Raw genomic sequence first — 17,118 nt, 5'->3', positions numbered from 1 at the left:
TTATTGATTCTTGGTTTTAATTCTTGTACTAGGAATCTTATTAAGGAAGTTGGGGCCTAATCTGATATGATTGAGATTTGGGCCTACTTTTTCTTCTATTAGACACAAGGTCTCTGGTTTAATTCCTAGGTCCTTGATCCACTTTGAGTTGAGTTTTGTGCATGGTGAGAGATGGGGGTTTAACTTTATTTTGTTGTATTTGGATTTCTAGTTTTCCTAGCACCATTTGTTGAAGAGCTATCTTTTCTCCAATGTATGTTTTTGGCATCTTTGTCTAATATACTATAACTGTAATTTTGTGGGTTAGTCTCTGTGTCCTCTGTTCTGTATCATTGATCTACCAGTCTATTTTGGTGCCAAAACCATGCTGTTTTATTACTATTACTCTGTAGTATAGTTTAAGGTCTGGTATAGTGAGGCCACCTGCTTCACTCTTCCTGCTTAGAATTGCTGTAGCTATTCTAGGTCTCTTATTTTTCCAGATGAATTTCATGACTAATTTTTCTATTTCTATGAGGAATGTCAATGGGATATTGGTTGGAATTGCATTAAATCTGTATATTGTCATTTTGACAATATGATCTTTCCATCTTCTAAGATGATCTTTAATTTCTTTCTTTAGCATTCTATAGTTTTCATTATAGAGGTCTTTCACCCCTTTTGTTAGGTTGATTCCCAAGTTGTTTTTTGGTTTTGTTTTTTTGTTTTAGTCTATTGTAAATGGGGTCATTTTCTTCGTTTCCCTTTCAGAGGTTTTTTCACTGATATATAGAAATGTCTTTGATTTAGGTCCTAGCTCAGTTTTTTAAAAATGCATTCTACATGGGGTTTAAAGGGATTTTTAATTATTGAGCATCATCAAACATTGCTTCTAACTTTACTTCATTTCTTTTTTCTTTGCTTGACTTCTATCCTCTCCAAATTCTTGTTATAGTCATTTTGTATCCTGCTACTTTGCTGAATTCATTTACTAGTTCTAGAAGTTTTCTGGTGGAATTTTTGATATACAATCAATCAACAAATATATAAAAAAATGTTCAACATCTCTAGCAGTTAGAGAAATGCAAATCAAACTACTCTAAGATTTCATCTCACGCTCAGTCAGAATGGCAGCTATTAAGAATACAAACAACAAAGGGCCAGGAGTGGTAGCACAAGCCTATAATCCTAGCAGCTTGGGAGGCGGAGGCTGGAGGATCATGAGTTCAAAACTAGTCTCAACAATTTAGTGAGGCACTAAGCAACTCAGTGAGACCCTCTCTCTAATAAAATACAAAATAGGGCGGGGGTTGTGGCTCAGTGGTTGAATGCACCTGAGTTCAATCCCTGGTACCCAAAAGAAAGAAAGAACACAAAAAACAATAAGTGTTGGCGAGGATGTGGGAAAAAGGTACACTCATACATCGCTGGTGGGACTGCGAAATAGTGCAGCCAATATTGAAAGCAGTAGGGAGAATCCTTGGAAAACTGAGAATGGAACCACTTTTTGACCCAGCTATCCCACTCCTAGGTCTATACCCAAAGGATTTAAAAACAGCATACTACAGGGACACAGCCACATCAATGTTTATTGCAGCACAATTCACAATAGCTAAACTGTGGAGCCAACCTAGATGCCCTTCAGTAGATGAATGGATAAAGAATATGTGGCATATATGCACAATGGAATATTACTCAGCAGAAAAGAGAATAAAATCATGGCATTTACAGGTAAATGGATGGAGTTGGAGAATATAATGCTAAGTGAAGTTATCCAATCCCAAAAAAACAAATGCTGAATGTTTTCTCTGAAATAAGGAGTCTGATATAAGGAGGCTTAGTGGGGCTGGGAGGGGGGGCATAGGAAGATTAGACAAACCCTGGATAGGGAAGAGGGGAAGGAGGGAAAGAAGGGGGAAGGGGGTAAAAAAAGATGGTGGAATGAGATGGTACTCTAAGTACAGGTATGAAGACACAAATGGTGTGAATATACTTTGTATACAACCAGAGATATGAAAAATTGTGCTCTCTATACGTAATATGAATTGTAATGCATTCTGCTGTCATATATAACAAATTAGAATAAATTTTTTTTTAAAATTGATTATACGTTGGTCCTCAGTTTTGTCAAGGCTGGTCAATTGCTATCTTACGCCTATTCCTAGGGTTTTTCCCTTTGGGGAACTATAATTGAAAACCTGGGATATTTAGGGATACTTCTCTTTCGTAGACACTGAAATCCAATTTTGTATACCCCATCTTCCCAACACTACCAGTTTCTTTGACTTTTCTTGAGAAATAGCATATTCTCTGAGGGAGGAGTGGGGAAAAAAAATACACACACACACACACACACTCACACTGGGGACTAAACCCAGGGGTGCTTAACCAAGGAGCCTCATCCCCAGCCCTTTTTATTTTGTATTTGAGGCAGGGTCTCAGTAAGTTGCTTAGGGCCTTACAAAGTTGCTGAGGCTGGCCTCAAACTTGGGATCCTCCTGCCTCAACCTCCTGAATCACTGGGATTACAGGCATGTACCAACAAACCCAGCTGAATATTGAGCTTGTTTTTTCTGCTTTTCTCTTTTCTCTGGCTCAGCACATCAGGTCCTTGGTGCTTTTGTAGTTCTCTAATGCCTTCGCATATATACATATACGCCCCCACCCACACACACAATTTATTTTGATAAGCTCTTTTAATAATTTTTAGTGAGAAGGTTGATCTTTGATAAATTAGTCCATAATTACTGGAAATGGAAAAAACTTGCTCATCTAGCATGCTATTCTGTAGAGCCAGGTCCCCCCGTTTAAGTCCTCCAATGGGTAATAGTTTGTATATTTCTTTTTTTAAAAATATTTTTAGTTATTAATGGACCTTTATTTTATCAATTTGTATGTGGTACTGAGAATCAAACCCAATGCCTCACACAAGCTAGGCAAGTGTTTTACCTCTGCATCACAACCCCAGCGCCATAATTTGTATACTTCTCTTGCTTTTTAATCTGTTGGTTTAGGCAGAGAAGGAGTTACCTTTCTATAATTTTAGATACTGGATCCAGAAAAGACTTAACTGAAGGTCCCCTAACTCAGATCCACTGAGAAGTCAGAGTTCTGGCTGGGTCTTGAATCCTGACCTAGAACTGTGCTCTCCCCACCCTGCCAGATTGCACTACAGTGTAACGGGAACATGGGCTTTGGCATCAAGCAGACCCGAGTTTAAATGCCAGCTCTGCCACGGAGCCTCATTCTGTGTGGCCTTGGACAAGCTCCATGAGTTCTAACAGCTTCAGATTCTTCTTCTGGTAAAATGGAGAAGATAATAATAAGAGCTACTCAAGATGGGGCTGTCGGAGCGACTCCTTGAGGCAATGAGTCTAAAAGGCTTGGTCGCACAACTGAATCTGCTCATAGGAGCAATGATTCAAGGGAGGATTTAGCCTGGTGAACAAGGTCCTTTATCCCAGTTTCATTTCTATGGGTTTCCAAGGTGTCACAGCAGCCAGGGATAGGTCACCATCTTGCCTTTCCTGAAGAGGATCTTAGGCAAGGCTTAAATTGTACACCCCCATCCAACTGATAATCTCATACCACAAAGGCAAGTGTGAGGGGCTGGAATTATGGCTCAGCGGTAGAGCGCTCACCTAGTACAGGTGGGACCCAGGTTTGATTCTCAACACCACATAAAAATAAAAGGCATTGTGTTGTGTCCATCTACAAAAAAGATTCAGGGGTCTTCAGGACCCATCCCTCCTACTAAAGGTCTCCCTAAGGCCAGGGACTTATAATTGGAGGGAGAATCTGCAGCCTTGATGCCAGAGGAACAGGTCTGAAAGGCCACAAATCTCTATCTCCTGCGGGTCACCAAATACGCAGAATAGTCAAGAATGTAGAATCAGGAGGCTGGGGTTGTGGCTCAGAGGTAGAGCACTCGCCTAGCATGTGTGAGGCATTGGGTTCAATCCTTGGCACCACATAAAAATAAAGATATTGTGTCCGCCTATAACTAAAAAAAATTAAAATTTAAAAAAAAAAAAAAAGTGTAGAATCTGGCCAGACATAGTGGTGGCACACCTGTAATCCCAGCGGTTTAGAAGGCTAAGACAGGAGAATCTCGAGTTCAAAGTCAGCCTCAGTGAAAGTGAGGTGCTAAGCAACTCAGTGCGACCCTGTCTCTAAATAAAATACAAAATAGGGCTGGGGATGGGGCTCAGTGGTTAAGTGCCCCTGAGTTCAATCCGCAGTGCCTGCCCCCACGCCCCGTGCAAAAAAAAAAAAAAAAAGTGTAGAATCCAAAGAAGGACAGACCTGGCCTCAAATCCCAAATCACTGCTTCCTAACTATAAAATCTTGTTTAAGTCTCTTAGTTTCCCTGACTCTGAGTTTTAATCTGTATCATGGAGTTGATAATGGCATGTACTAATGGCACTGGTTGAAAGACTAAATGAGGCTCAACAAAGGGACCTCTTTTATTTCTTCCCCTGTACCTCCCCCACCCTGAATACATATCTGAGAAGGGAGAAGTCCAGCCAAAATTAGAACCCTACCTTGCTGGTAGCATCCCTAAAATTATTCATGCTTTGGGGTTAATGCAGTGCTTCCCAATTTACTCCTTCTGGGATATCACAGGAGAACCCAGAGGGATTAAACTTATGAAGCTATCTGGGGCCAGAGGTGACTCCCAACGTGGCTGGGCCTCCAGCTGCCCCAGGCTTCAGCTCCACTCATGGCCAAGGGCTCTGTTTCAGCAAACTTGTAATCTATCACTGCCCGCCAGCTGGGGACCTTGGGTTAAGGTGTTGAGAACCCCTGGTAAGAGCCGGCACTCACACTGACCGTCAATAACACATTAACCCATTGTAGGTAAATCAGTTCTAGACCAGTTATTCAGTTTCCCGGTGAGAGTCCAGAACTCTGAGTCCAGAGCAGGAAGATAAGGAAGAAAATGAGATGTTGGCTCCAGTCCAAACTCAGCCTCAAAGTCACCGTGACCTCGGGCAAGTCATTCTCCTGCTCCAGGCTTTACTTTCCTGTCTGAAGCAGAGAAGGCTTCAACCCGAGGACAGACCCACAAGCTCCCTTCCAACTCTGACATTCTAAGAATTAAAGATTCTATGAATTCTCGGCTGCTGGGCTGTATTCTGTTCCTGGTGGCCGGGTTCCAATACACATGTTAAATAATAGGCCCTCTCTGACTGTGCAGGTGACTCCAGCTCTCTCCAGGAGCTACAGGCTGGTCTCTGAAAATAACCCATCTGGCCCAGTCAGAGGACAGAGAAGTAGCCGTCCCCTGCCCCCACCATCTGAATCCCTCTATGTTCAGTGGGATTCCCCTGCTCACCACTCCAGGCTCTGGGAAAGCAGCATCTCTGGTTTCCTGAATCATCCCTTCTCCTCCTTGCTCCCTGGGGCTGCACTCTTAACTGTGGGTAACCTGGGAGGACTCAAAACGAGAGCAGCAACCCCGCTGCAGGAGGAGGAGGCCAGGAGGCTAAGGAAAGGGAGAGGCAGAGGAGGCTGGAGGCAGATGACATGGAAGGAACAAGGTTGCCTTACTCGCAGGGGCTGGACTTGGTCTCGTGGGCAGTGAGGAGACAACTGAGGACATTGTGGAGGAGGACATGGTCAGGACTTGTGGTCAAAACAGGTTTGGGCTCTGTGAAAGGCAGACAGGAGCAGAGAGAGAGAGCAATCAGGGGTCATAAAAGTCCAGCCGTAGAGACATGATGACATAGCAGTGGGGATAGAGGAGGTATTCAGGAGGTGAACTGGCAGAGGGGGTAGCTGGGTGTTCAACCACAGATATGTTCACATCACTGTGCAAGCCATCTGAAAGGACACCGTCACAGATAGAGGACTATCTGGTCTGTCAGTATGGGGAGAAAAGAGAAAAGAGTGTCCAACTGTGCACACAAATACATTAAAGTCCCTCTAACATCCCTTTGCTCCACTTCCATCTCTCTCATTTGTCCCTTTGTAGATGAGAAACTTGAGGTAATGGCAGACGGGAACCTCAAATTCAAGTTTCCTAACTCTTTCCTCTTGGCTAGGGAAGTCTGCTTCCCTGAGATGGCTGAGGAGAGGACACCCAGGGGTGCCTGCTCTCCCCAGATGTCCCTGTGCCCCAACTCTGCCACCAATGGCACTGAGGGACCCCTTCACTTCTCTTGGCCTCAGCTTTGCTCGATGTCCTATGAAGGGTCAGAGAGGCCAAGTGAAGATTTTCTACATTCAAACACAAACCTAAAACCTTGGGGATATTTCAGCATTACTTTAAAGTTATAATTGTTAATGTATCTGCCACCAGACCTCATGTTTAATGTATTCATTATCATAAGCATTTAAAAAGTCTTACTACCTGTATTTCAATACGATTGGTTTCTTTGGCATCCTAGTATTTTATGTTATGGACTTAAATGCATGCTGAGAAGGGCTTCAAAGGCTTCCCCACATTGCCAAGGGGTCCATGGCATTGGTATGGTTAAGAACCCCTGCATTAGGGCTTGGAGCTTACTGAAGGCTGCCAAAGAGGGTATGTAGGGCCTAGGGTCCCTGGAGGCCCCTCTGCTCAGATGTGCACTCTGTGCCCAAGGAAAATGAAACAAGAAACTGGGGCAGGAGCAAAGGGACTCTGAGAAGTGGAGCAGAAGCCAACAGCACAGGCTGGCAGGGCTCAGTCTAGTGGCACAGAACCGAATTCCTTAGCTTCCACCTCTGCCAGGCTCCCCAGGACTCCTAGGGCCCAGTTTTGCTTTGGTCATTTCCCTTCCTCGTCCGTTTTCTTCTCAGAGCAAACACAGCAGATCTAATGAGGGTGTCAAGGTCAAGAGAGGCCCTGCTCCTGGGTCTGCCTCTGCCTCTGCCTTGCTGCAGGACTCTGGGCCAGTTGCCTCCCCTTCCCAGAGCAGTTTTCTCATCTGTTTAACGAGGAGGAGGTTGGCGGGTGCCAGGATTGGGGATTTCTGGCATTGGTGCTGCTCTCCCCCCCTTGCCAGGTCCGTGGCAGGCACTGCTGATAGATCTGGGGGTCTGATGCCCATGGGGAGCTTCAGGCACCTTTTCCACATACCGACGGATGGAAAACGGCAAGTGAAGTGAAACCCATCTGCTCTTGCTGTTTTAGGTGATCTATGTCCGAGGCACCACCCACATTTCCATCTCCAATACTCCCGTGACTCTAACGATCTGATCTCAGAAGCCCCAGTAAGATCCTGGGTAGATGTGAAGCCCCACGAGGAAGGCTATCTCTGACCCATAGGCAGGTGCGGGCGTGTGTACGTGTGTAGCTAAGGGAGAATGTTCTCAGCTGGGCTATATATTCTCTCTCGTGTACCCTACAGCAAAAGCTGTGTCAGCATAGGACACTCCAAATCCTCCCCGTTCCACCACGCCTCTTGCAACAGATGACAGGAGGCAGATGGAAGTCAGAGTCTTTGATCAAAGGGTTGGGAATTGGAATCCTCCCAGAACTGGTGCCACCAGGCCTTACTTGTTCCCAGGTGTCCTGTGTCACAAGGACCATCCAGTGTGCAATGCAAAGGATAGCAACACAGAGAGAACAACGCTGGACACTCCCGGTATTATTTACCCAGACTCAGATCACACACAGTCAGATGGCCAAGATATGGGATGTGACGGGAGCTTGGGACTTCTCCATAAGCCATGCAAAAAAGACACTTTTGGAGTTATTTCAGAGCATAGCTAGCCCAAGTTATAACTGAAGGCCAGATAGGTGCCATTGTTACTTACTTCCTGTCACAGCCAGTTCAAGCCAGCATTAGGACTAGGGCCATTGGGGGTTGGGGGGGATGGCAGATGTTAGATGCCATGTAGAGCTTGAATGACCACAGGCCTGTGGGGTCAGGCTGGTATCACACATGAAAATGTGGACTAGGTGGTTATAAGGGAGTGGTAGGGACTGTGGCAAACTAGAGATCGAAGGTTCTATTTACAGAAGCAACTAACAACCAGTTCCAGTTGATCGTTGGCATAAGAGAATACAGACTAGAGGGCCAGATCTTCCTTCTGGTTATTTATTTGTTTGTTTTATGGTACTAGGGAATGGAACTCAGGGCCTCACACATGATAGGCAAGCACTCTACCATTGAGTTGCATCCCCAGCCCTACTTATTTATTTATTTATTTTGGTGCCAGGGATTGAACTCAGGGGCACTCGATCACTGAGCCACATCCTCAGCCCTATTTATTTAGAGACATGGTCTCAGTGAGTTGCCTCACTAAGTTGCTGAGGCTGGCTTTGAACTCGAGATCCTCCTGCCTCAGCCTCCAGGGCCACTGGGATTACAGGTGTGCACCACTGTACCCAACTTTTATTTCTGATTTTAAAAGAACTTAGGATCTAGGTTTTTATATTAAATAATTCCATATTTGAACACTGGCATTTAAAAATCTTAAAATATTAAGGACAAGCAACAATCAAAAAAAAAAATTCTATAGGCTAGACAAAACATACCTGAGGACTGCGGTATTTAGCTCAATTTACAACTTCTGGTGGAATGGAAAAGAGCCCTGGCCGTGGATTTAGATAGACAAAGATCTGAGTTGCCCATCAGCCACCTGTTGTCTGCATGAGCTTATTTAAAATCCGTAGCTTTTCTTTATTTCCTCTTTGGTGCTGGAGGTGGGACCTAAGGCCTCATGCACTCTACCACTGAGTCCCACCCCCAGTTTCAAGATCTGTGGCTCTGAGCCTCAGTACTCTCACTGTCAAATGGAATAATGCACTGGCCACTGTGAGGATTAAATGCTACCACGATGAGCTTCACACACTCAGCACAACTGTTAGCACACAGTAAGTGCTTCCTGACATAGCTGCTCCTGTAAGTGCCCTTATGCTTCAGTGATGGGAGGAAACCAGCCCCCACTGCACTCAGTCCATCCAGCTTAAACTTATTTTCCTCCAAGGTTTGGGTACTCGGTGTACCTGGAACTGTCACGCAGGTGCTGGAGGTACTCACACACACTCTGCATCCCCCTGGGAGGGTCTTGAGATGCCAAGGCTGGTTACTAAGGAAAATTGTTTAGGAGCCTTCCCTGGGGTGCAGCTGCAATTTTCCAGTGTGAGTTAGAAAAGAGGCTAGCCTCAGAGCAGGGGACGGGCTAACACGACCCTTCAGGGCTCTGAGGATTTTTAAATTTCATGTGATCATGTGCACCTGTGTGTCCACGCACACAATACTCAAACACATGGTGCACCCCCAAATTAGCAATTATTACAGATAATAATTATTAGGTTCCCTGTTCTTGGGCATTGTTCTGGCTTTCACGCCATCTCATTCCCTATCACCTTCCTTGAGAGGGAAGGAGCTGCCATAATCCAGAACTCCCTGCGATGCAGGGGAGGACAGGCAGGCAGTCAACTCAAGTGACTGAGGAGAAGGGGCTTTGAGGAGAATGACTCACACCCAAGTTCACCAGCAGGTCTCCCTGAACCTGAGAGCATCTGACTCAAAGGGCCTGTTCCAACCTCCGAACTGCACTGCCTCCAGCACCAAGGCCATCTGCAGGCACCCAGTGTTTGTCCCAATACTCATGGGAACGTACCATGACTTGGGGAGCTACCTTTCCCATTCTTTTTGTTCATACAGTTTTACATTTTTTTTTAATTTATATTTTAGTTTTAGGTGGACTCAATATCTTATTTTTATGTGGTGCTAAGGATCGAACCCAGTGCCCCATGCATGTTAGGGGAACGCTCTACCACTGGCCCACAACCCCAGCCCCACAGTTTTACATTTTAAAAGCACCTATAGAGGGGGCTGGGGCTATAGCTCAGTGGTCGAGCGCCTTCCTCACACGTGTGAGGCATGGGGTTCAGTCCTCAGCTCCACATAAAAATAAATAAAGATGTTGAGTCCGTCTATAACAACAACAACAAAAAAAAATTAAAGTACCTATAGAGCTGGGTCCTGCGGAGGCTAAGCGGGGAGGATTGAGAGTTCAGAGCCAGCTTCAGCAACAGGGAGGCCCTAAGCAACCCAGTGAGACCCTGTCTCTAAATAAAATACAAAATAGGGCTGGGGATGTGGCTCAGTGGTGCGTGCACTTGAGTTCAATCTCTGGTACCAAAAAAAAAAAAACCAAAACACCTATAAATGGCATTTAAAAAAAAAAAAAGGATTTAAATAATGAGCAGCCAAGCCACAGTTCCATGGTCATCAGACGAATTTTTTATCATGTAATTATTAGTAATTATTACAGATAATAATTATTATCACAGAGATCATTGCCAAGATTACAATTCTCATATCACCAAGAGGTTGGGCAACTTGCTTGAGGTCCAAGAGCTCCAGACTGCAGGCCTGAATCCCGATTCCCAGCCCAGCGGAGCCTTCCCCCCCCCCCCCATCCCTGGTCTGCAGGCAGCACACGCACGTCTACCTGCTCCTGTATCCTCAGGGCCACACTCTAGCAGAAGCCGGAGGGAGCCCTCAGTTCCCCCATCCAGAGTTGCCCAGCCTCCTGCAGGGCTGGGTGAACCCAGCGTGGGAGCAGTTCAGTTACACGTAGCAAGTTTAAAAGTTCAAGGACTTCACTTTAACAACTGATCTCCTGCCCGGTGGCGCACGTGCCTGAAATCCCAGCCACAGGGGAGGCTGAGGCAGGAGGATCAAAGCCAGCTTCAGCAACAGCAAGGCTCTAAGCAGCTCAGTGAGACCCTGTCTCCAAATAGAATACAAATAGAGCTGAGGATGTGACTCAGAGGTCGACTTGATCAAGGTCACCCATTTACCCAAAACAAGAAAACAAAATAAACAAAAAACACCTTCCTCTTGAGGCAGCATCGAGGAGACTAAAGCCAAGCCTGGGGTGTGAAGGTAGTATTTCTGCCTGTGGTCCCCCAAACCCTGAGCAGGCAACATATAGGGGTTTCCCACCTGGGGTCCCCATTCTCTGAGCATTACTCACAAGTGCTCTATTTCTCAGATTTCGGAAGGTCAAATGCAAACCAAATACTGACTCCCGATAAGATCTCACAGACGCACTAAAACACCACATTTCTCTGCTTTGGGCTAAACTTGCATCAGCTCAGCGGTTTGATCTCGCTGACCAGAGAACACTGATAGGCTACCAGAGGGCCACAGTGAACCGAGAAGGGGAAAATCAATTAACGGCTCTATTATGCAACAGGTACGACTTGGCAGGCAAACACCATTCAAAACAGGGGGTGTGACAGGAGAAAACTCTTTAAAAGGAAAGCAGACGTGGGAATTCGAGCTCCTCATTATCCCCGATGGGAAAACCCAAAGGCTCAGAGAACTGGAGTGACTGGATCAAGGTCACACAGCAGGGCCAGCAGCGGCAGCCAAGGTTTCTCCCCCTCGGGGAAGGCATCTTTCCACCACACCCCGCCACCCTGAGGTTCAAGAAGCCCAGAGGGTCCGGACTCACCAGGGTTGCTGAATCGGGTCAGGATGGGGAAATGGCTTCTTCCTGTCACCTGTGGGCGCCTTCCTGGGGGCAGCTGCCAAGGCCATGCTGTCTTTCCTCCCTGGGAGTCTGCCAGGGCAGCTAGACGTGGGAGATCTCCCTGAAGAAAGTTATCTTTCAGGACGGGAGTGACCAGGCCGTGGGGGTCGCAGTGTAGCCACAGAGGGCTTAGCTACTGTCCAGACCGCCCAGCTGCCTCCTGGCCCAGGGGCTCTCGGGTTACCAAGCTGGTTTTCCTCCAGCTGCTCTGCTGGGTGCCTTTAAGAGAGCTGCTGCAGCTCATTGGCTGAGCACCTCCCCCCCCCCCAACCTGAGCTGGCCGGGGGCAGAGCAGGGACCCAGGTGAGTAAACAACCAGCTGGCTCCGCCCCCTCCCCCCCAGCCCCGGACCGGGCTCCTTCCGCACCCCGCCCCCTCAGCTCCCCAGGGAAGGACCTGGGGTGTAGAACCCACCAGCACCCTGCAGGTGCTTGGAGCTGGTCAGCTCGCCTGATCTCACGGTAACCCTAGACCAGAGCTATTTGGCTGTCTTCTCTTTTGATGGCAAACTAGAGTCCCCGGAGGGGGAAGGGACTCGTCCAGTTCCCACAGCTCTTGGAAGCTAGTGGACAGTGGAGTGCACGAAGCCAGCACAGTGAGGAGCTGGGCATGGTGGTGCATACCTGTAATCCCAGCAGCTCAGGAGGCTGAGGCAGGAGAATCATGGGTTCAAAGTCAGCCTCAACTACTTAGCGAGACCCAAAGCAACTCGGTGGAGACCCTGTCTCTAAATAAAATATTAAAAAGGGGCTGGGATGTGTCTCGGTGTTAAGCACCCCTGGGTTCAATCCTTGGCACAAAATAAAACAACAAAAAACCCACAGAGAGGATCAGGGTAGTCACTGGCTGCCTCAATTTCATTACCTGTAACTTTGAACTGTCATGTCCGTGAGTCTGCACTCACTGTATTAAGAGCATATCCTTGGCATATCCTTAAACTAAAGAGGATTTTGGTGATGACTTTGTCATTCGCTCATTTAGGCATGCATTCATCCAACGGCCATTGCTATTCAGCAGTCATTAGGCACCAGCCACTGTTTTAGTTCTTGGGATTACATCAGAGAAAGTCAAGGACCCTACTCTTGCCAAATTGACATTCTGAAAAGAAGGGATAAAATAAATAAAAACAAGTCAAATGGATTAGATAGGTAATACCACCATGAAGAATAGGGCTGGGGATGTAGCTTGGTGCTAACATGCTTGCCTAGTATGCATGTGGCCATGGCTTCCACCCCCAGCACTGCCAAAAGAAAAGACTAATGTAATAAGGGAATATTCCGATTATGTGCTCAGGGAGGCCTTCTCTAAGGAAGTAATATTAAACTCAAGACTTGAATGATGAAAGAGCCGGAGCAAGAGAATTCCAGGCCTAGTAAACCACAATTGCAAAGGCCCTGGGGCAGATGTGTTTGGAGAAAAGAAAAAAAAGCTGCTGTGGGCAATATAATCCAATTCCTCTGCTCCCTTTTTTAATGTAAAAGGAAATGACTCAAAGCCAGTGGCGCTCACTTATAATCCTAGTGGCTCTGGAGGCTGAGACAGGAGGATCCAGAGTTCTGAGTCAGGAGGATCCAGAGTTCATAGTCAACCTCAGCAAAAGTGAGGTGCTGTGCAACTCAGTGAGACCCTGTCTCTAAATAAAATACAAAATAGGGCTGGGGATGTGGTTCAGTGGTTGAGTACCCCTGAATTCAATCCTTGGTACCAACAACAACAACAACAACAAAGGAAATGAGAAGGCTGGGGGTATAGCTCACTGGTAGAGAGCTTTCCTAGCATGTGTGCCTTCCTGGGTTCGATTCTCAGCACCTCATATAAATAAATAAATAAATAAATAAATAAATAAATAAAGGCCCAACAACAACTTAAAAAAAAAAAAGGAAATGATTCAGAGAGGTGACTTAACTTGTGCAAGATTCTCTCCTTCCTTTCTTTATCCTCATGTATATCAGGGAGGGAAACAGAAGCCTAGAGTTGGCTTGGGTCACCAGCCTGACATTCTGATGGCCTCCACTGCTATAACCTTGCACCTCTTCCACTCTGTAGACATGTGGAAACTCCCAGACTGCAAGGACTCTAACTTTAAAAGTCTATCACACTGAAGAACAAAGTCCTGACCATCGGAATTTAGAATGAAAAGTTCCAGCTGTAATGCAAACTGCCAGGGAGTGACGGGTCAGCAAAGACCTTTCCTACTGGGTTCCTTTCCACCTTCATTTACAGAAGGTCCTATCTGATTTTTCAAAAGAGTCTGTCTGTATTTAATCATCACATAGTTATTGGTGACTTTGACATTATTGAGACTGCCGGACAATAGTGTGACACAAAGCAAGAGAATCATGTTGGCGTTGCCGAGGGCCAGGAAGGAGATGCAAATGAAAGACAGAAGGGGTTACATTAAAAACCCATAATTCTGGATCTTCTTTTCTATTTCTTCTTTTTGAGGATGCTGGGGATCAAACTCTCCTCCTGTGTGCTAGGGAAGCACTCCATCACGAGCTATATCCCCTGGCCAGGATTCTGGATTTGTTTCAAAAAATTCCTAAGTTTCAGTATGCATTTTTGATGTATCTGATCTGAAAACAAACTAGTTAACTATATTTTCTCATTCTGTCAACTGTTTTTAGGTTAAAAACAACGGCCAGACCTTCAGTGAGCACCGCTAGTACCTAGACTATGGTTTCTAAATACTATTTTCCACTGAAAGGAAATGGCATTCTTGAAAAGATGAATAGCCGATTCTGGGCATAAAATGTACAATATGTACTGAGGCTAATTTCTAGCATCACAAATCAAGGAAGTCTTGTCAAAGAAACTGGAAGACACTATCCTTGATCAAAGTAAAAAAAAATTGGAGGCTCCATAATGAAAATAATTGCAGAGGATTGATAAACAACAGATGTTTTTTTTGCGGGGGGTCACAACTGGGTACTGAATTCAGAGACACTCAATCACTGAACCACATCCTCAACCCTATTTTATATTTGATTTAGAGACAGGGTCTCACTGAGATGCTTAGCACCTCACCATTGCTGAGACTGGCTTTTAACTTGAGATCCCCCTGCCTCAGCCTCCTGGGCCGCTAGGATTATAGGTGTGCTCCAGGGTACCTGGCCCATAATGATATTATTTAAATAAGTAAAACACCTCAGCAATAATCTTCAGCAGATGTTAGCAAATCAACTCATTATTTTGAAAACTGTTAAAGAGAAACAATCAAGCACTCATTCTGTCTTTCCTGAAGATCTGAGCCTCAGAGACAGATGAGAGGAAATTTCTCTCTACATAGCATCATAGAGAGGAAAACGGAAAAGGAATGAAGGAGGAATTCAGGATATCACCATTTTGTACCATGAATTAATTGACCTGATGATATGACCGAAAGAACAACAGTCAGACATCATGAGCGTCCTGATGGAATCGACGCAATTAAATAGGAAGAAATCATACCCCCAAACCTTGCATGAATGTGATCAAGCCTTTAGAGCAGAGGCCGACAAATCTTCTAGGGATAAGTAATAAAGACCTTAAACCTTGCTGCTTATCTGGTCACAATTCAATTCTGATATTTGACCACAAAAATATAGCTCTAGAAAAAGGCTAAACAAATGGATGTAACTACATCCTAATAAAATCCTATTTAAATTAAAAAAATAAATAAAGACAGAGCATAATTTGCCAACCCTGTTCTTGATCTCTTTGCCTCCTTACAGGAAACACAGACATTGAGGAACACATGAAATGATCCCACAGGGATGCATGAAGCAAAATCCAAGCTGGGGAAATACTAACAAGAAAATCTGTCGAGGGGCTGGGGATGTGGCTCAAGCCGTAGCACACTCGCCTGGCATTCGTGTGGCCCGGGTTCGATCCTCAGCACCACATACAAAGATGTTGTGTTCGCCGAAAACTAAAAAATAAATATTAAAAATTCTCTCTCCTCTCTCACTCTCTCTTTAAAAAAAAAAAAAGAAAAGAAAATCTGTCGATATTTAACTGATAAATTTCAAGACATTGGGAGTAGAGATAGATGGAGGAGGATATCTGCCGCAGTCTGGCTGGGCACAAATCATGAGCCACTGAAGCAGGAACAAACTTTATTTCTGAACTCCACCAGCACACTCCACACACGCTCCCAGGAAAAATGCGGACGCCACGCCACGGGGCTCCTCCCGGGACACACTACACCAACAGGAAATCCCTCCTCCGGAATTCCCGCCTACCACACTTCCCCAACCAATGGGAACTCTCCGAAGTCCCGGAGAGCTCCAAAGTAGCAGGCCTAGGCAGACAGTAGGGGTCTAATCTCCAATTGAATGCACATCTTAACATAATCATTATCATCTCAATGGCTTGCTGGGGTCACCTTTCAACCAAAAATGCCATGCATCTTTCCTACTTGGCTATGGCTCTCAGCAGATATCAATGGATTAAAAGAAAACGAAGAAATAGTAATCAATCACAATTCTTTTTTTCTTTTTTTTTAGAAATATAAGGAAGGGCTTCTCTCTCTTTTTTTTTTTTAAAGAGAGAGAGAGAGTTTTAATATTTATTTATTTATTTATTTATTTTTTTAAAGAGAGAGAGAGAGAGAATTTTCAATATTTATTTTTTAGTTCTCGGCGGACACAACATCTTTGTTGGTATGTGGTGCTGAGGATCGAACCCGGGCCGCACGCATGCCAGGCGAGCGCACTACCGCTTGAGCCACATCCCCAGCCCTTAATATTTATTTTTCAGTTCTCGGCAGACACAATATCTTTGTTTGTATCTGGTGCTGAGGATCGAACCTGGGCTGCAGGCATGCCAGGCAAGCGCTACCGCTTGAGCACATCCCCAGCCCAACCAATCACAATTCTAATCCAAGCAAGTATATTCTCATTTAAACAAGTGTAAAAAGCATTAGGATACCCAGGCACTTTGGCACAAGCCTGAAATCCCAGGGACTTGGGAGGCTGAGGCCTGAGGATCACAAGTTCCTGGGCAATCTTGGCAATTTAGAGAGGCCCTAACAAACTTAGTGAGACCTTCTCTTAAAATAAAATAAATAAAAGTAATAAAGTACCTCTGGGTTCAATCCCTAGTACATACACACATACACATACACACACACACACAAAAAAAAAAAGGATCATAAGTTCAAAGCCAGCCTCAGCAACCTAACCAGGACCTAAGCAACTTAGCCAGATGATGTCTCAAAATAAAAATAAAAAGGCCTGGGGATATGCCTCAGTGGTTAAAATCCCTTGGGTTCAATCCCCACTACAAAGAGAAAAAAAGAAAGATTAGGGTAATTGGAGAAATGTGAACACTGATTTGAATATTTGCTAGTATTAAAAAATTATTCTTGACCTTTGAAAGTGTTTGATAATATACTGTGGTTAAGCTTGAAAAGTGGGAGGATCTTTATCTTTTAGAAATACATAGTGAACTCCTTACAAAGGAAATGGTATTTGGTTCAAAATGATGGAAAGGATATAAAGGGAGCAAAATTAATAAGAAGCTGGTAATTGTTGAATTGGATGACAACTACATAGAAATCCATCGTTATATGGTCCTTGCTTAGCATCTGGATGGCCATCTTAAGTGACAGCTGCCATTTTAAGGAAAAAGTTTTGCTTTCCCACCCAAGGGCGTTTCTGAGAAAGGCTC

The 17,118-nt window shown here is 45.0% G+C and overlaps 1 protein-coding gene and 1 long non-coding RNA gene across 2 annotated transcripts in view; one reads left to right on the top strand and one right to left on the bottom strand.

The window, feature by feature from the left end:
• Positions 1-11,662, bottom strand: part of Larp1 (La ribonucleoprotein 1, translational regulator) — an 85,444-nt gene extending 73,782 nt beyond the window's left edge. Inside the window, exon 1 of the mRNA XM_021726490.3 lies at positions 11,389-11,662. The gene's annotated coding sequence lies outside the window, so the exon portion shown is untranslated. The remainder of the gene's footprint in view (positions 1-11,388) is intronic.
• On the top strand, positions 10,854-15,400 carry LOC144378071 (uncharacterized). Its single transcript, XR_013439589.1, has 2 exons — positions 10,854-11,127; positions 15,180-15,400. It is a non-coding gene; the product is annotated as an uncharacterized LOC144378071 (long non-coding RNA).
• The last annotated feature ends 1,718 nt before the right edge of the window (positions 15,401-17,118 follow it).

This window comes from Ictidomys tridecemlineatus, chromosome 1 (assembly GCF_052094955.1).
Source record: "Ictidomys tridecemlineatus isolate mIctTri1 chromosome 1, mIctTri1.hap1, whole genome shotgun sequence".
Classification (NCBI taxonomy): domain Eukaryota; kingdom Metazoa; phylum Chordata; class Mammalia; order Rodentia; family Sciuridae; genus Ictidomys; species Ictidomys tridecemlineatus.
The sequence above is the reverse complement of the archived record's forward strand: the minus strand, read 5'-3'. Positions and strand labels throughout refer to the sequence as shown.